This window comes from Rattus norvegicus, chromosome 17 (genome assembly GCF_036323735.1).
Source record: "Rattus norvegicus strain BN/NHsdMcwi chromosome 17, GRCr8, whole genome shotgun sequence".
In the NCBI taxonomy this organism is placed as follows: Eukaryota; Metazoa; Chordata; class Mammalia; order Rodentia; family Muridae; genus Rattus; species Rattus norvegicus.
The window spans coordinates 31,974,104-31,991,387 of record NC_086035.1 but is presented as its reverse complement, the minus strand read 5'-3'; the positions used below and the strand labels follow the sequence as shown (position 1 = coordinate 31,991,387).

Here is a 17,284-nt window from a genome sequence, read left to right as displayed (position 1 = left end):
TTAAAAAAAAAAAGGAAGAATTCTAATGCAAACCTTTCTGTCTTTAAAAAACAAAAAAGAAAAACAGTTACCAGGCAGATAAGTCGTTTGTACAAAATCAAGTACATTTCCAAACCCAGTGCACGTCTCCCACAATGATCTATGCCCCCTTCCACAGCTTTCTTCCTGCTTTTATGGGAGCACAGAGCTGTCAGGGCCCAGGTTCAGGAAGTAGCCATGAGCAACTTTTTCACTTGACCTGACTCTGAGATGTACCTGCACACTGGACGGTGTACCTAATGTGGTCTTGGGAACATGACTGTGGAGTGGGGTCATGTGAGTCTGTGCCTAACGTCTGGTTATTATGACTGCTGTGACGTCACTACGGTCATGCCAGAGGCCTGGCCATGGCTGCTTTGCGTAGTTGGTGCCATGCACGAGGAATCTGTTCATTGTTATCAACTGAGACAGTGGATGTATTCATCTGTCAGCCCCTCACTACTCATGTGGAGACCCTTGACCAACACTCATCGGAGGAGCCAGCCTTAGAGTATGGGAAACTTCCATTATCAAACCACTGGATTTGTAGCCATAATTCATTGTCAGAGTTAAAAATAAAACCCAGCCACCCAAAATCATGACATCTCATTCTTTTTACTAGAATATGATTATTTACTGTTTTTGAATAAATTCCAGTGGCATCTTACTTACTCGTTTGCTTTAGTAAAGACTCAATGTGAAAGCCATCAAGGCAATTCTTTTTAACCCTTTAAGCAACTTGTTTATTTATTTACTTACTTTTGCCTTAAGCCATGATGGGTTTTTTTATTAAAAAATAGATTTGTTTCTCATATAATATATCCTGATTATAGTTTTCCCTCACTGTACTCCTCTCAGTCCCTCCCCACATCCCCTCCTATCCAGATCCACTTCCTTTCTGTCTCTCATTAGAGGAAACAGGCTTCTAGAGGATAATAAAAAATATAGCAAAAAATATAGTACAATAAAACAAAAGCCATTATATCAGGGTTGGACAAGACAAAGAGAAGGAAAAGAACATAAGAATCAGAGACAGACTCGTTCACACACTCAGGAATCCCCCAAAACACTAAGCTAGAAGCCATAATATATCTGCCAAGGGCTTGGCACAGACCCATGTAGGCCCCGATCATGATGCCTCAGTCTCTGTGAGTTCCTACGAACTTTGTCCTTGCTGACTTAGAAGGCTTTGTTGTTTTGGTGTCCTCCACCTTCTCTGTGTCTTATAGCCCTTTTGCCTCCTCGCCCTCAGGGTTCCTTGAGCTGTGGAGAAGATTTGATGGAGACATCTCATTTACGGCTGTGTGTTCCAAGGACTTTCCTATCTTTACATCGTCCAGTAGTGGGGTCTCTGTATTTGTTCCCATCTGCAGAAGGTAACACATCCTAGAAGCAGGAGGAAGCTCCTCTGATGATGGTTGAGCAAATCACTAATCTTTGAGTGTAGCACAATGTCACTAGGAGCCATTTTATTGCTAGTTTTCTTAAGGACAGTAATATTAGGTTTTACCCTAAGTCCCTAGACTATTTAGTCTCAAGTTTTTGTTCCCCCAGGCAGTGTAGGGTATGGGTTTCATCTTATGGTGTGGGCTTTATGTCAAATCAAAGTCTGTTTGGTTACTTCCATAAGCCTTGTGTAATCATTGCCGTAGCATATCTTGTTGGTGGGACACCATTGTAGATCAAAGAATTTCTGGCTGCACTGGTGTTTACTTTTCCCCTTTGGTAGTCTGCAGAGGACCTTCCTATACCAAAAATGCTAGAATGCAGGGGTGAAGGCAGCAGCTCGACTTCTCCATGTTCAACTTCTTGTGTAGGTGTTGTCTTCAGCCATAGGGACTTGGGGTCAGTTTGTGGAGAGTATCCTATAGTCTTGGCAAGAGCCTTGGGACCTCTTTGGCCATCAATCAGATGTAATCCAAACTTGATACTGGAAACTTCATTTGGTAGGAAGAAGAAGAGAAAGAAGAAGAGGAGGAGGAGGAAGAAGAGGAAGAAAAGCCATTTGGAACTCTGTCTCCCTCATTACTTGGCTATTTCATTTAGATAGCCTTTACATATATATGCATATTTTAGGAAATGTCTATTGTATTACATTTCCATACTACCTTTTAGATAATCTCTAATTTTAGTTGTCTCTCCGCATATTCCACCCCCCTCACCATTGATTCTCCCACACCAGGTCCCCTCCTTCCACTCATAACTACATATTCTATTTTTCTTTCCTAATAAGATATACCTGTAACCTACAGTACCTTATTCAGTACCTAACTGTGATTCTATGGATTGTAGCTTGTTATTCATTGATTTAATCCTTAGATAAGTTTAAATATACTGTATTTGTCTTTCTAGGTCTGGGATACCTCAGTCAAGATGGCTTTATTTTTAGTTCCATCCATTTGCCTGATGGCTCACTGATAAAGGCTCTCATCACAACTTATTATTTGTTTGTTTGTTTGTTTTGTTGGTGCTGGGAATTAAACTCAGTCTCGTCTAAGCACATGCTCTACCGTCAACATACAACAATGTTCAGCACATTTATTTTTTTACCTTAACCATTTGGGTCATATCTTCCCCCCTGAAATACATTGTAAAACCTTCGATTCTCTTAGAAACTAAAGTTTTTAAATGGTGATACAAATTCAAAACATCTGGACAGAGTGATAAATGTCTATAATCCCAGACAGTGGGAAGGCTAAAGCAGGGAGATAAAAATAATTCCAGGCCATAGAAGCTTCATTTCTACTGGCTAATTGACATAGTTCTGGAAAGTACTATGAATGCTATCATAGATGAGTGAACAGCAGTCTGACCCAGCTACAGACAATGTGAACTACAGAAATGATTGTCCTGGCAAGATACGCTCACCGGTGCAACAGTGACACAAATGTGGTTAGAGTAACCAGACTCTTTCTGATTGGTCTTAAGGTCTGCTTTGCAAGATGTAACTCATACCTAGCACTGTTATGGAGGCTAAGAACCTGCGGCTAGACAGTAGTATAGGAGAATCAACTACTATCATTTTGCTACTGGTTATAATAGTAAACTGACTCGTAATGACCTATTGTTACATTCACAGAGTATTATAACTCATCTTCAGAGAAGCTTCTTCATGCAGTAAATGGCAATGAATATGGAGATACACAATTAATTAACATAGAAAGAGTAAGAGGTGGCAGAGTGTTCAACCCAAATTGGAATATCTATATCACACTCCTCTTCCCATGAATCAGAAGTCGTCAAAGAAGAGAAACTGGGAAGATTGTTCGAGCCAGAGGCAGTGGATGACTATAACAAATCTGTTTTCTGAACTTGGAAATTGCACATACGAACTCACTGCAGTTTCAACAACATGAGCAAGACCTACACTAGTTCAAGCCAGGCAAAATCCCAGCATGGAGGAGAGTCAGAATCCTAGCAAGGAGGAGAGGGAGCCCCGGAGTCACACCCTAGCTGAGGGGCTGTTAGCAATTGATATCTGTTGATAGAAGGAGAGTCATGTACTCTAAGGTGTGACTCCTGGGTAGGTCAACCACGCTCCGGGGTAGAGATCACAGCCAGGAGTGTCTGGGCAGCACGAATGGACTCCATGTGTTTAAAAGAAAAAGGAAGACATAGAATTGAGTTGGTGGATTGGAAGTGGGTGTGGGAGAAGGTGGGAAGGGAATGAATGTGAGTAAAATGTACTCATGAACTTTTCAAGTAATTAATTAAAATATTTTTAAAGAAACATTATAAATTACAAAACAAATTAAAGACTCTCAGGTAAGGCTGGGGTATACAGTGAGTTCAAGGTCAACTTAGAAAACTTAGTGAGATCCTGCCCCAAAATAAAAATATTCTCTCTATTCCCTGTTTCCTGAAGTGCTACATGGGCGGCCAATAGCTAACTTTCAAGTCTGGCTATATAAAACTCTCTGTAAAAGAACTGGAAGAGCTTGAAGGGGCTCGAGACCCCATATGTACAACAATGCCAAGCAACCAGAGCTTCCAGGGACTAAGCCACTACCTAAAGACTATACATGGACTGACCCTGGACTCTGACCTCATAGGTAGCAATGAATATCCTAGTAAGAGCACCAGTGGAAGGGGAAGCCCTGGGTCCTGCTAAGACTGAACCCCCAGTGAACTAGACTGTTGGGGGGAGGGGGACAATGGGGGGAGGGTGGCGAAGGGAACACCGATAAGAAAGGGGAGGGGGGAGGGGGATGTTTGCCCGGAAACTGGGAAAGGGAATAACACTCGAAATGTATATAAGAAATACTCAAGTTAATAAAAAAAAAAAAATAAAACTCTCTGTAAGCACACTTATAAACTCTCTGTGAACGCACTCCACGGTGTGCATCACGGGAACTGAGGAATAGGCTGCTTTCTTGCAGGATCTTTGCCTTACATAGCAGTGACTGACAGAACCTGACCTGTAAATAAAGGATGACTCTCTTTCTTATTTATCTTGGTTGCCTTAAACTTCCCTTGACATCAAAAGGCAGAGCGCAATAATAACATCTGCTAGCTTAGTCCCCACTGTGAAAGCAAAGGAGAAAATTCAATTAAGGAGACAGAAAATTTAAGCAAAACTCCCTGTTAGGTTACTATCATTTCCTGCCATCAAAATAAAAGACAGATTCTTTCTGTATTTACTCTTCGTTTGTCTTGCTCGTGAAGTTATTATTTCCCTCTATATATCAGGCAGAGAACTCTGGCCAGAACCTAAACCTTTAGATCAACTAGAAGGCAGGCACTGTTGGAGAAGACACCAGGTCTCTCTCTCTCTCTCTCTCTCTCTCTCTCTCTCTCTCTCTCTCTCTCTCTCTCTCTCTCTCTCCCTCTCTCTCTCTCTCTCTCTTCTCTCTCTCCATGTCCTAGACAGAGGAAAACTTCCTGGGAACATCTACCACCAGCATTGTATTTTGGAGTTTCCATTAAGTCATTGGTTCTGCTGTGGGTGATTGACAATGTCTGTAGACATATGTGATTTCACACACACACACACACACACACACACACACACACACACACACACACACACAAGATGCACACTCCCCCATCTATTGAGTAGAGACCATGATGCTGCAAATATCCTACAGTGCATAGGTCAACCTTTTCACAAACCTCCTCTGTTTCCAACTGCCAGGACTGTCCAATGGTAGGATTGCAGAGAACATTGGGAAAAAAGAAATGGAGGTACAGGTAGGTACTGGAGAGAGAGCAAGGGACCAGTCCCTACGAGTGAAAACAGAGATGCGGAAAGGTTCATGAAGTGTCCATGGGTGGCAAGAGTTCCTGAAATGGATTCAGGGGCCCAGAGAGCTATTGTTTATTTGAGTTTGAGTGTACAACATGTGAATGAGGCCGTAGGAAATTGTGGCTACAATGGTAAGCTGACTGAAGCACTTGGGGGTATGTTTTTGTGTCTCCTCTAAGTGTGTGACCAGCTTTCTTCCTCCCTAACAAGGAGCTGAGGGGATGAACTAGTCATAGATCCTTGAAAGAATGTCCAGCTTTGGTTCATGGTTTTGAAACTGCAAAGTCTATTGACCCTACTCCTGCTGCTTTTGGAATTGTGGGAAGTCAGCACACCAGAGTGGGGGAAGAATGGTTAAAGAATAAAAACATAGAAAGGAAGGCATTAGATCCAGTCGTCCCCTTCGGGAGCAAACTCCCAGTAACCTGGGTGCTCTTTTAAAGGCTCCACCACCTTCCAGTAAACACAGGACAGATCCCAGCCTTTAATACATGGGCCCCTGGGAGGATTCCATGTCTAAACTGGGGCAGATTTGTCTCTGACTGGAAAGCAGTTCTCTTTCCTCCTCCTCTAGTTCCTCTCCTCTTTCTTCCCTCCCTCTCCTCTTTTCTTCCTTCTTCTCCCCTCTATTTCTGTCCATTAGCTAGAGGCAGATATCTTCAGTTCTCTATTGAGTCTGTTCCTCTAAAAAGCCCTAATAGAGTCTGTTAGAAAACAACATTGAAGATGATCTATTTTGCTAACATCAATGAATTTCATAAGCAGCACTTAGCATATTCATATGATAGAATTCAGAATAGTCATCTGTATGAATAATTAAGATTGAATTATGAATGAATGAATGAGTAACAAATGAATACATTAAGTTTGTGATTTCCCACTTGAACAGTTCTTGCCAATGAAATGCTGACTACACAATAGTCCTAAATGATTCGTTCAACAAGATTCCCATTATGCAAATATTTAAAAAGAAGAAACATTCCTAAGCTTCAACTATGGAAAATATAAGTTGAGAAGAAAATACAACATCATGTGCTGGAAGGATGCATATCGAACGAAGGAGGGGTTGTGGTCTACTAGGAAGTGTTTAAATAAATGGGACTAAGAAGGGATCCAAGGCATCCAGGATATCAGAAAAGCTTAGTTTTGTTGTGACAAATGTCTGTGACATATGACATGATGGTAACATTTGTTCTTCCCAAGTAGTGTTTGTGTTGAGTAATGCCTCTCCCCTCCCAAAACCTTAGTCTGTGAATAAGGCATTGTTTGGAAGCAGAGTCTGCAGATCTGACTACAGTGCATACTAAGTCCACACTGACGAGCTTTTCCAGTGTAGAATTCAGTTCTGATTCTAAAAGTCCAGAACTAGTACCCCAAATCATACTGATACACCCCAGAGAAAATGCAGACCCCACTTAAAGTATGTACTGGAGTCTGGGTGGTCCAACAGCCCCCACTGACTGCTGCCCTCTAAACTTCTCTTGGTGACCTTGGAGGGCATGTATTCCAGATGTCAAGGCTACAGGTAGATCACAGTTGACCTAGAGAGAGTAGTCTGACCTGGCCATTAATGAGCAAGAAGTACACTTTTAATTTTTAATTTATTTATTTTGACAGTCTCCCGAAGCCTAGATTGGCCTTGAACTTGTTACACACGTAGTTGATGCTGAACTGATCCTTCTGCCTCCACCATGTCCGATTGCAGGAAGAGTAGGTGTGTATCTCCACGCACAGCAAGGACCCCTTTATTGTGTAGGTGATGTGTTTGCTCGGCAGTGAACCCTCTCCCTGACACATTCAATGCCTAGAAATAACTATCTCATCTTTAATCTACCAACCTCCCTGGATATCAACAATTTTCAGATCTTGCAACCCAAAATTCTTCTTCTCTTATCAGGGCTCTGTCAGTTCTGTTCAGGATTATTAAGTCATTAGTCAATGTGCATTAAAATCAAATCACAACCTCTTCCACTGGGACCTCACAAATATTCCATAGCCAAGTAATAGTTCATGTCTCTCCTCTGACTCAGAAAAGGAAATCGTAACACAACACATTTTGCTCAATAGTAAAAACAAAGCCATGTTCGCCGAGGCTCTGGGTGCCAAGTATTGTAAACTCACTCAGCTCTGCCTTCAGCTGCCTGTGGGGTTGTTTACTGACATTTCAGAAAGGAGAAGGGACCTTCAGCATGGCTGCGGGTGTGGAGTTGTTTGTTTCTTGTAACTGATGAAACTTTACCTAGACTTTTTTCTTCTTATATTTGTGTCTTTCTGTCTTTCTTTCTGCCTGCCTGCCTGTCCTTCTGCCCATCCATCCATCCATCCATCCATCCATCCATCCATCTATTTATTTTTGGGGCTGTCTTTGAACTCACAATCTTCTGCCCTAGTCTCCCAAATACTGGAATAACCAGAAGGTGCACACTCATTCTTCATCCCTGAATGCGCACAGAGGATGGCATTTAGGTCGAGTTGTTACTTTATTTTACCGAATCTATGAAGCATTTTTTTTTTAATGAGAGGAAACCATGAAAATAAGAGGGGAGGAACCCAAGGTTCCAAATCTGAAGTCTGACTTCAGATTCCAAAACTATGCCATCAGCTGTGGCCTGCATGAGTCACAGAGCTATCGGGGACCTCAGTTTCTACATCTACAGAATGGGTGCAATAGTACTTATCTCCTCGGATTATCTGAAATGTGTACTCAATGATTTATGTTCCAGACATCTAGACGCAGGCTCAGAAAGTGGTGAAGGTTTTCAACCAACTGCTTTTAAACACTCCCAAGTCATCAGAGAGACTCACTTTCCACACACTTGCTCCTCTCAGGGTAGACAACCCCAGGAAAGTTTGGTGCTACTCTCTAATGCTCTGACATGGGTTGAAAGGGCGTCAGGGAGGCTATGGGCATGGGCGGAGAATGTTCTTGCCACACATCCAGGTTTTAGTATGTGCACCAACCTGAGTCACAAGTGCATACCCCCGCACAGCACTCCAGGCCATCTTCCCCTGCCAATGCCACCCACCGAGGCCCGAGCCAGGTGGCTGTGACTCAAACCTGTCTTCGTTTTGACTTGGCACCACAGAGCTTTTGAATGGAGTCCACGAATGCATGAGACAAAAATAGGCTAGGTAGCCCTCACCAGGCCTTCATTGTTGAGGGATGACGGTTAGCTGGTGGTTACACAACCGAAACCTGGGCCCACCATGGAAACGCCAGCTCAACCATACACAAGGCCGAGCTCTCTGCCCACGGCACACTCCTTTGTTCTCCTTTTTCTCCACCACCCCCCACCTTCCATTCTTCCGAATCCAATTGTTAGAAAGTTGACAGGTGAGCTGGTGACAAATCTCCTTGGAAAGCTTTCCTGTCTTCAGATTAAAGTCCTAAGAAGAATGGGGCGCCTCAGTGAGGTGTCGTCTATATCCAGATCCCAGTGTGGGGGGAGGGGTACGGACATCACACCATTCTACACCCTCCGGCTAATCTTATTTCTCTGGGGCCTCAGTTGTCCTTTCTGTCATCGCACTGCAGGAACCCACTAATTGTTTTTATTGTGCCATCACCTCTTCCTGGTGACTTTTCCCCATCGCCTCTTACAATTTTGTAGTAGAGAGAGATTCCTTTCAATACACTGGCCTTGTTTTTAAATGTTAAAATGCTGGTCTTGTTTAAGTCAGAACATATTTTACATGGCTCACAACAATGTCTTTTTTAATAGCCATAATTTGCCCCTTGCTCTAACCCAATTTTCAGGCTGCCTGCTGGTGCTGGGAGACAGAGGCCTGAAGCATCCTTTGAGGCTTCTTATTCTGACTGGGCTCTAGATGTCCTTCTGGGCTGTGACTTCTCCCTCTTCCCTCTGCTTCATGAGACAGAAGAGGAAGAACAAGAACAGGATAGAACTCGGATCCCCTCAGTGCCCCAGTCCTCAGTCTTTAACCCGTTTCAGCCAGGCCACCTGTCACTCTTGGGCAAGGACAGCAAGAAGTGCACAGAGGCCCCCGTGCTACACATTCGCTCGGCTGGCAGGAACTGTGGAATGAAGGTGGACGTACTCCATGTGTCTGGCCCCTGGCTGCTCATCCGCCCTGCCTTGCTCACAAAGTCGGCAAAGCAATGGCCAGAGACTAATACTTTGGAGCCAGTGGCAGTATACATCCCAGTTCCTATGTTTATATCCTTGGCTACATAGCCTTGAACATCTGACCTACAGTTGTTTTCATCTTGAAAACAATGAAGCTAGTACCCACCTTGGTGGAGGGCCGTCAGAACTGCCCGAGCTTAAATAACGCGGCCTGGTTGTAGAGCTAGGAGGCTTGGGTCAAATAGCTCTGGAGGATCCCTGATCTTTTTGGTCCTGCAGAGCAACCTGCCAGTTCCAGTCTCTTGTTATCTGTTGACTCTAACCTCTCTGCCAGTTTGATCAGGCTTTCCTTTTTATTAGCCCATCAACATAGGCATCTCTGATTTGCACCACTAATGACTAGTGCCCCAGTCCTCAGTCTATAATCCCTTGCATTTATCCTTAAAAAGACTCACTGGTACGCACACCACCCCAGTCTCTCAGCCTTCTTTAGTCTTGCTGTTGTAGGGCTCCCCGAGTTCAATTACATTCTTCCTTAAACCAGGAGGAACACAATAGTTTGAAGCCAGGAGCAGGGCTGGACCGAATGCCAGGGCTGATTCTGGCCCAGAATGTCTTGGCTCCCAGGGAATGCATAGATTGTTAAAGTTCAAAGTCGGTCTTTCCTCTTACGAAAATACATTCGTGCAAGCGCCCCACTGAACATAGTTATTTTTCTTGCTTGATGAGGGAGCCTCCGCACTCTGGCCAGGTCCTGTGCCTCCATTTTCCCCCCTTATACCCATTTGAGCACACCCATCAATCCACCACCCTATCCTTTGAGGAGTTTGTACCTCTTACTTGTGTTTGCTTCTGCGAGGCTCTCTGAAACAACTGGGCACAGGGAGGGGAGAAGGAATCTGCTGAGGAATAGCTCTTTCTAAATCAAAAAAATAATAACACAGAATACTATAAGCGCTAGAGGCTGAACAGAGCTTGTGAGCCCCATCGGGTGGGGCGCAGCGTCCTAGTGAATGACAATATTGCCCTCTCGTGGTCAACTTGAGGAAGACACCCATAGGTTGCAGGATGCACCAGGGAGGGTCTCTGTAACTAAATTTTCCCACTAATCCCAAAGAAACCATAATTGAACAATGTAAGGAATTCCCCATTAAGCTCTGAGTTTACAAAGACTCAGAGGAGAAAAACGCGTGTAAAAATTCAATTGTTTTAGAATGTGAGCATTTCCTTTCCTTCTATTTTATTTTAGTTTTGCGCTAGACAGAAATGCCACATTCCATTATTGTATGTTTTCATGTTTAGTTTTCACATTTCTACTCTATCTATAAACTTATAATTTAGGTTCTCTATGAACCAGAAGACTGGCTTCGGCACTTTCCCCTGGGCCCAGTGAGAACAGTCCCCGGTAGGCAAATGTGTAAGTGTGAGGAAGCCTCTTTTCCCAGGCTGTCCCTTCAAAGTTTCAATAGCTCAGTGTAGATTTTTCCAGACTAGGGTGGGAGGAAACCTGCAGTGTGCTGGAGAGCTGGGTGGAGGACTAGAGTCCAGAACACCATATTCCTCTTGATATTTTTTCACTCCAGGCAGTATAATCTTAGATACTTAACTCTCTGTTTCTTCCTAAACTAACAGATTTCTGCTTCTCGTGCTACCACAGTTTTGTGTGGGAAAAAAAGGGCAGATTTTTTTTAAAGAGTGCTTATAGTTTCTTTCAAAGGAACAGCTTTGTGAAACTCAACTTCTGCAAAGCAGAAAAAAAAAAATACCGTATGTCAGATATGGTCAGCGGCAAGGGCCTTTCACACCAGCAATCTGGACCTGAACGTCTGAGGATCCAGAGTTCAAGACAACAGCTACATACAGAGTTCAAGGCCAGCCTGGACTCACACAAGGCCTGTCTCAACATAAAACAAAAAACCAGCAAATCTTCATCATGGCTGTGCATTTTCTTGTGTGCGTGATCAGTAGACGATTTGGTCTTGACAACAAGGGATATTTCATTGTTAGCTAACTTTTCAAGATTTGTTTGTATTTTATGGGCACAAGGGTTTTGTCTACGTGTATAACTACATACCACATGTGTTAGCCAGGGAGACAAGGAGTTACAACAACTGAGAGTCACCATGTGGATGCTGGGGACTGAACAGGGCTTTCTGCAAGAGGAGCAAGCTCTCTTAACTACTGAGCCATCCCCTGAGACTCAGACAAGTCATGTTTTGGAATGAAATAATAAATAATACAATTCAGAAAAGGGAAATCTAAAGGATTTCCAAAGGCACTTTCTCATTGCGGTACCTCAGAACAGAACGCAATGCCGTGGTGGACGCAGTTAGTCATGATCTCCGGACAGCGAGGAATGTGTGTGAATGACACACCATGCTTGCTCTGCAATCGCAGCCCCTCCCCACCATGGACCTGGCAAGTAATGGCCCAGAGTAGGGCTCCCTCGGGTGAGGTGGGGGTGTGCCTGGTTCCTCTACCATGGAAACCAGTGTCCACTGCTTTTACAGGCATCTTCTTTTTGTAGTGGTAGCAAAATGTACCTAATATAAAGTTGCCAGCCCATTTTTAGAGGCAGTCACCGTCCAGAACATTCCCACTGATGTGCAACCATCGTTGCTATGCAGCCCCTGGAAACAGCACCTAGCATTCTGCATTCTATCCTCGTGAATCTGACCACTCTGACGTGGGATCCTAACACTTACCCTTTTGTGACTGGTGTAATCTGGGTAGCATTAAGTCATCAGCTTCATCCAGATAGCATGTGTCACAGTTTCTTTCCTCCTTGAGACTGAATCATACCCCTGCACAGATGCGTCCTTGCTCACCCACTTGCCTGTCCATAGACACTGATCACTCTCCCTCCTTGAGCTATGGGAATGAGTGTAGACATGTGTTCAAGACCCTACATTCAATTCTGTATCGATTTAGTAGACTCGCCATGCTGTTTCTCATGGCAAACTCTGACAAAGCTCAGAGCTCTGTGTTCTCCTGCCCTTGGCCAAACGGGATTTTCTGTTTCTTGGTCACCTTGAGGTGGCTTGGGTGCCTGCTTCTGATTGATGCGCCACTCTTCCTGGGAGCTTTACACAAAGGCACTTTCTCATTGCGGTACCTCAGAACAGAGCGCAATGCCGTGGTGGACGCAGTTAGTCATGATCTTCGGAAAGCCAGTTCACGATGAGACACAGGACTACCTATTCTTTTAGCTTCCCTCTACTGCTACACCCCAGTCCTCGCCACCTAAAAGTAGGCTGGGAGCAGAACACTCAGACTTTGGGGAACCTCAGAGTCCTTGTGACCTAGTGTCTGGGTGGCATCTGGAGGGTGAACAGCAGCCAAGCTGGACCACACAACCCCAACATTGTAAAGCCACCCTCCTTGTGGCTAGAGCTGCCCATGGTCTGGTAGCCGTCCTGATTGGGTGGGGCACCACGCCGATGTCCAACCACACAGTGGTTTCCATGGAGCCTGGGAAAAGTGAGAAACCATGGATTATGAGGGAACAAGACCCAAAAGGACAAAAATGACTGAGTGGGAAGCCACCGTAGCCCTGGCCAGGTCTGGGAAGGAGACGGGATGGGAAGTCATCTAAATATAGCCTGTTTACGGCCAATGATGGGCTCTCACAGACACTGTTTGTGTGTGAGTGGGTGACTGCAACTCCAGCAAATGACTAAACCAGCATTTTATCACCGGATCTTACTTGCATCTGAAGTGCTTTTATTGTACGCACCAGAAAATGAAAACCCCAGACTACGACTGTGGCTGGAAGATGGGCAGACGTTCCCATGGGAGCTTGCCATCTATGCTTGTTGGGTGTTTGAATATTTAAAGCAAAGTAGCTCTGAAGTAACCACTTGTCTTTCACATCCTCATATTCATCTTACTTCCGGTTTCTGGCTGAAACATTCCACATCCACTCTTCCTTTATCTAACAAGTTGTAAGTATCAGAATACATATTAGCATTTCAGACACTGGGGGACTGGGGGGAGGGGCAGTCATGCTTGCCATTTTACTTGGGACAATGGAGCTATCCAAATGCCTGAGCTCTTGGCAGAAACCCACCTTGTCATCTTACTCATCGATGGGGGCGTTTCCTCAGATTCTGTGGCCTGTCTCCATCGGTTGTCTTCAGCCTTGGTGACATGGGAAAAATGGCCTGAGCAGATTCTCAAAGCTGCATGCATTCCAGGCTGCACCCTACATGGCTCAGCTCTGAGCTGCTGGGGTGGTATGCTAAACCTAGCTTGTCCAGTCTCAACTGTAATGTGGGTAGAGAGCTGCAGTCCCAGCAATGGTACAAAAGAACTCAGGGGCTGCTCCAACTGAGCATCCTAGTAGCAAAAGTTCACCTTAGTTACTTTTTTCAACTGACACATAACTACACAAATACAGGATCTGGTATGATGTGGTATTTCTAGTTCTTTCCTTGACCCAGGGCACCTCACATAACAGTTAAACTCTTCCTGCTTTACTACTGAGCTATATCCTTTTTGTACTTTTTGTTTTATTATTGTTGTTAAATGGGTCACATTAAGTTTCTTAGACTGGCCTTGAACTCATTTAAATCCCAGACATACCTTCAAGTTGTCACCTTCCTGCCTCATCAGCCTCCCGGTCAGCTGGTATTACAAGCCTGTGGCACTGAGTTGAGCCAAAGTGGTGTCTCAATGCATGTAAGTATAGAATACAAGGTGTCATGGTCAGATCAAGAGAATGGCAATCCTGGTGTCTTAGGGTTTTACTGCTGTGAACAGACACCATGACCAAGGCAAGTCTTATAAGGACAACACTTAACTGGAGCTGGCTTACAGGTTTGGAGGTTCAGTCCATTATCATCAAGCAGTATCCAGGCAGGCATGGTGCAGGAGGAGCTAAGAGTTCTACATCTTCATCTGAAGGCTGCTAGCAGAATACTGGGTTCCAGGCAGCTAGAATGGGGGTCTTAAGCCCAAGCCTACAATGACACACCTACTCCAACAAGGCCACACCTAATAGTGCCACTCCCTGGGCCCAGCATATACAAACCATCACACCTGGTAACTCAGATTCTGGCTACTATTTCTTGTTGTAACAGGTACTTAAAAGATGACAGAGACCCTGGAGAGATAGGCCTGGGCTCGAGAGAGCTGGCTGCTCTTCCAGAAGTTCAATTCCCAGCACCTGCATGGCAGCTCACAACTGTCTTTGAGTCCAGTTCCAGGGGATCCCATGCCCTCCTCTGTTCCACATGATCCTGTGAACATATGGGGCACATAAGCTCACACACGCTGCCATATAAATATAAAAATAAAGATCAATAAATATTTTTTAAAATGAAAGCCTTCAAAAAGGAGGAGGAAGAGCTTTGGCTGTGGCCTTGGCGGTGAGTGCAGGTCTCTGGATTAGACAGATCATTTTGTGTAGCTCTGAAGAGAAGCACAAAACCAGTTAACACAGATGTCAAGGCCCAAACAGAGCAGAGTCCTGTGCATGCCTCCTCACTCAAAGGCTTATTTCCCAGACACAGTACCCTCTTCAAAAATGGGGCTTGAAGGCAGGTAACCTCCTCAAAGAGGAAAGGACCAATACTACCAAAGAGATGCCTTTTCTTGAATCTTCTCACTGACCTCCTCCTCGCAATCAACACATGTGGTGGTTTGAATGTACTGGGCTTAGGGAATGGCACTATTAGGAGGTATGGAGGAGGTATAGCCTTGTTAGAGAAAGTGTATCACTGAGGAGGCAGGGCTTTGAGATCATATATATGTGTAAGTCTGGCCAGTGTGATCCAGAGTGTTTTTTTTTCCTGGAAGCCTTTGGATCAAGATGTAGAACTCTCAGATCCTCTCTCACCATGCCTGCCAGGATGTTGCCATGTTCCTGCCTTGATGATAATATACGGAACCTCTGAACGTATAAGCCAACCTCACAGCAATGGAAACCTAGCTAAGACTATACACACACATCTCACCCCCTAGCCCCCACCTCCCGATATCTCTTTCTCTCTCTCTCTCTCTCTCTCTCTCTCTCTCTCTCTCTCTCTCTCTCTCTCTCACACACACACACACACACACACACACACACACACGGTGCCTTTGCACACATACATGCTCTATGTGCTCATGCACATGAATGCATACACAGCATGTACCTATGGAGGTATTCATTGTGTGTGTGTGCACATGTGAGTGTGCTCATTCATTTAAGTGCATACACATAGAAGTGTGACTAGGGTAGAAGCCATTCTCTTCTATCAGACCATTGTTTGAATCACCATCTCCGTTAAAGTCCCAGAAAGTGATGTTTCCCTTTACCATTTGAAAACCTTTTCCCCTAAGACTAGTCAGTCTTCAGGTCCTCTCTTCTAGACTTTTCCCTCTAACTTTTGAGTGTTTCCTTGAAAAAAAATAGAAATAGACAAAATTGCAAAATTGACAAACCTAGATGATAGCAATTCAGAAAGATGGAATTCTTTCCAACATAGTTCTCGTCCCTCATGGGAATTGTACCAGCCTATCTCCTGTTTGTTTCCTGGAGAGCTCAAGAGCTTCTGTATTTGGTTTCATTCCATTACATCGAACTGTCACACGTGCATTCCAACCTTATTCTCACCTCCTGCAGGATTCTGGTTCCCTTTTCACATCTCTTCTTTTTTTTTTTTTTATTAACTTGAGTATTTCTTTTTTTTTTTTTATTAACTTGAGTATTTCTTATATACATTTCGAGTGTTATTCCCTTTCCCGGTTTCCGGGCAAACATCCCCCTCACTCCTCCCCTTCCTTATGGGTGTTCCCCTCCCAACCCTCCCCCCATTGCTGCCCTCCCCCCAACAATCTAGTTCACTGGGGGTTCAGTCTTAGCAGGACCCAGGGCTTCCCCTTCCACTGGTGCTCTTACTAGGATATTCATTGCTACCTATGGGGTCAGAGTCCAGGGTCAGTCCATGTATAGTCTTTAGGTAGTGGCTTAGTCCCTGGAAGCTCTGGTTGCTTGACATTGTTGTAATTTTGGGGTCTCGAGCCCCTTCAAGCTCTTCCAGTTCTTTCTCTGATTCCTTCAACGGGGGTCCTATTCTCAGTTCAGTGGTTTGCTGCTGGCATTCGCCTCTGTATTTGCTGTATTCTGGCTGTGTCTCTCAGGAGCGATCTACATCTGGCTCCTGTCGGTCTGCACTTCTTTGCTTCATCCATCTTGTCTAATTGGGTGGCTGTATATGTATGGGCCACATGTGGGGCAGGCTCTGAATGGGTGTTCCTTCAGTCTCTGTTTTAATCTTTGCCTCTCCCTTCCCTGCCAAGGGTATTCTTTTTCCTCATTTAAAGAAGGAGTGAAGCATTCACATTTTGATCATCCGTCTTGAGTTTCGTTTGTTCTAGGGATCTAGGGTAATTCAAGCATTTGGGCTAATAGCCACTTATCAATGAGTGCATACCATGTATGTCTTTCTGTGATTGGGTTAGCTCACTCAGGATGATATTTTCCAGTTCCAACCATTTGCCTACGAATTTCATAAACTCGTTGTTTTTGATAGCTGAGTAATATTCCATTGTGTAGATGTACCACATTTTCTGTATCCATTCCTCTGTTGAAGGGCATCTGGGTTGTTTCCAGTTTCTGGCTATTATAAAGAAGGCTGCGATGAACATAGTGGAGCACGTGTCTCTTTTATATGTTGAGGCATCTTTTGGGTATATGCCCAAGAGAGGTATAGCTGGATCCTCAGGCAGTTCAATGTCCAATTTTCTGAGGAACCTCCAGACTGATTTCCAGAATGGTTTTACCAGTCTGCATTCCCACCAACAATGGAGGAGTGTTCCTCTTTCTCCACATCCTCGCCAGCATCTGCTGTCACCTGAGTTTTTGATCTTAGCCATTCTCACTGGTGTGAGGTGAAATCTCAGGGTTGTTTTGATTTGCATTTCCCTTATGACTAAAGATGTTGAACAT

The 17,284-nt window shown here is 44.3% G+C and overlaps 1 long non-coding RNA gene across 1 annotated transcript; it reads right to left on the bottom strand.

Moving 5' to 3' along the window:
• Positions 1-8,954: 8,954 nt before the first annotated feature.
• On the bottom strand, positions 8,955-12,799 carry LOC108348555 (uncharacterized). The gene is made up of 3 exons (XR_001841989.3): positions 12,057-12,799; positions 10,185-10,270; positions 8,955-9,129 (listed from the first exon to the last, which is right to left on the bottom strand). It is a non-coding gene; the product is annotated as an uncharacterized LOC108348555 (long non-coding RNA).
• Between the last annotated feature and the right edge of the window lie 4,485 nt (positions 12,800-17,284).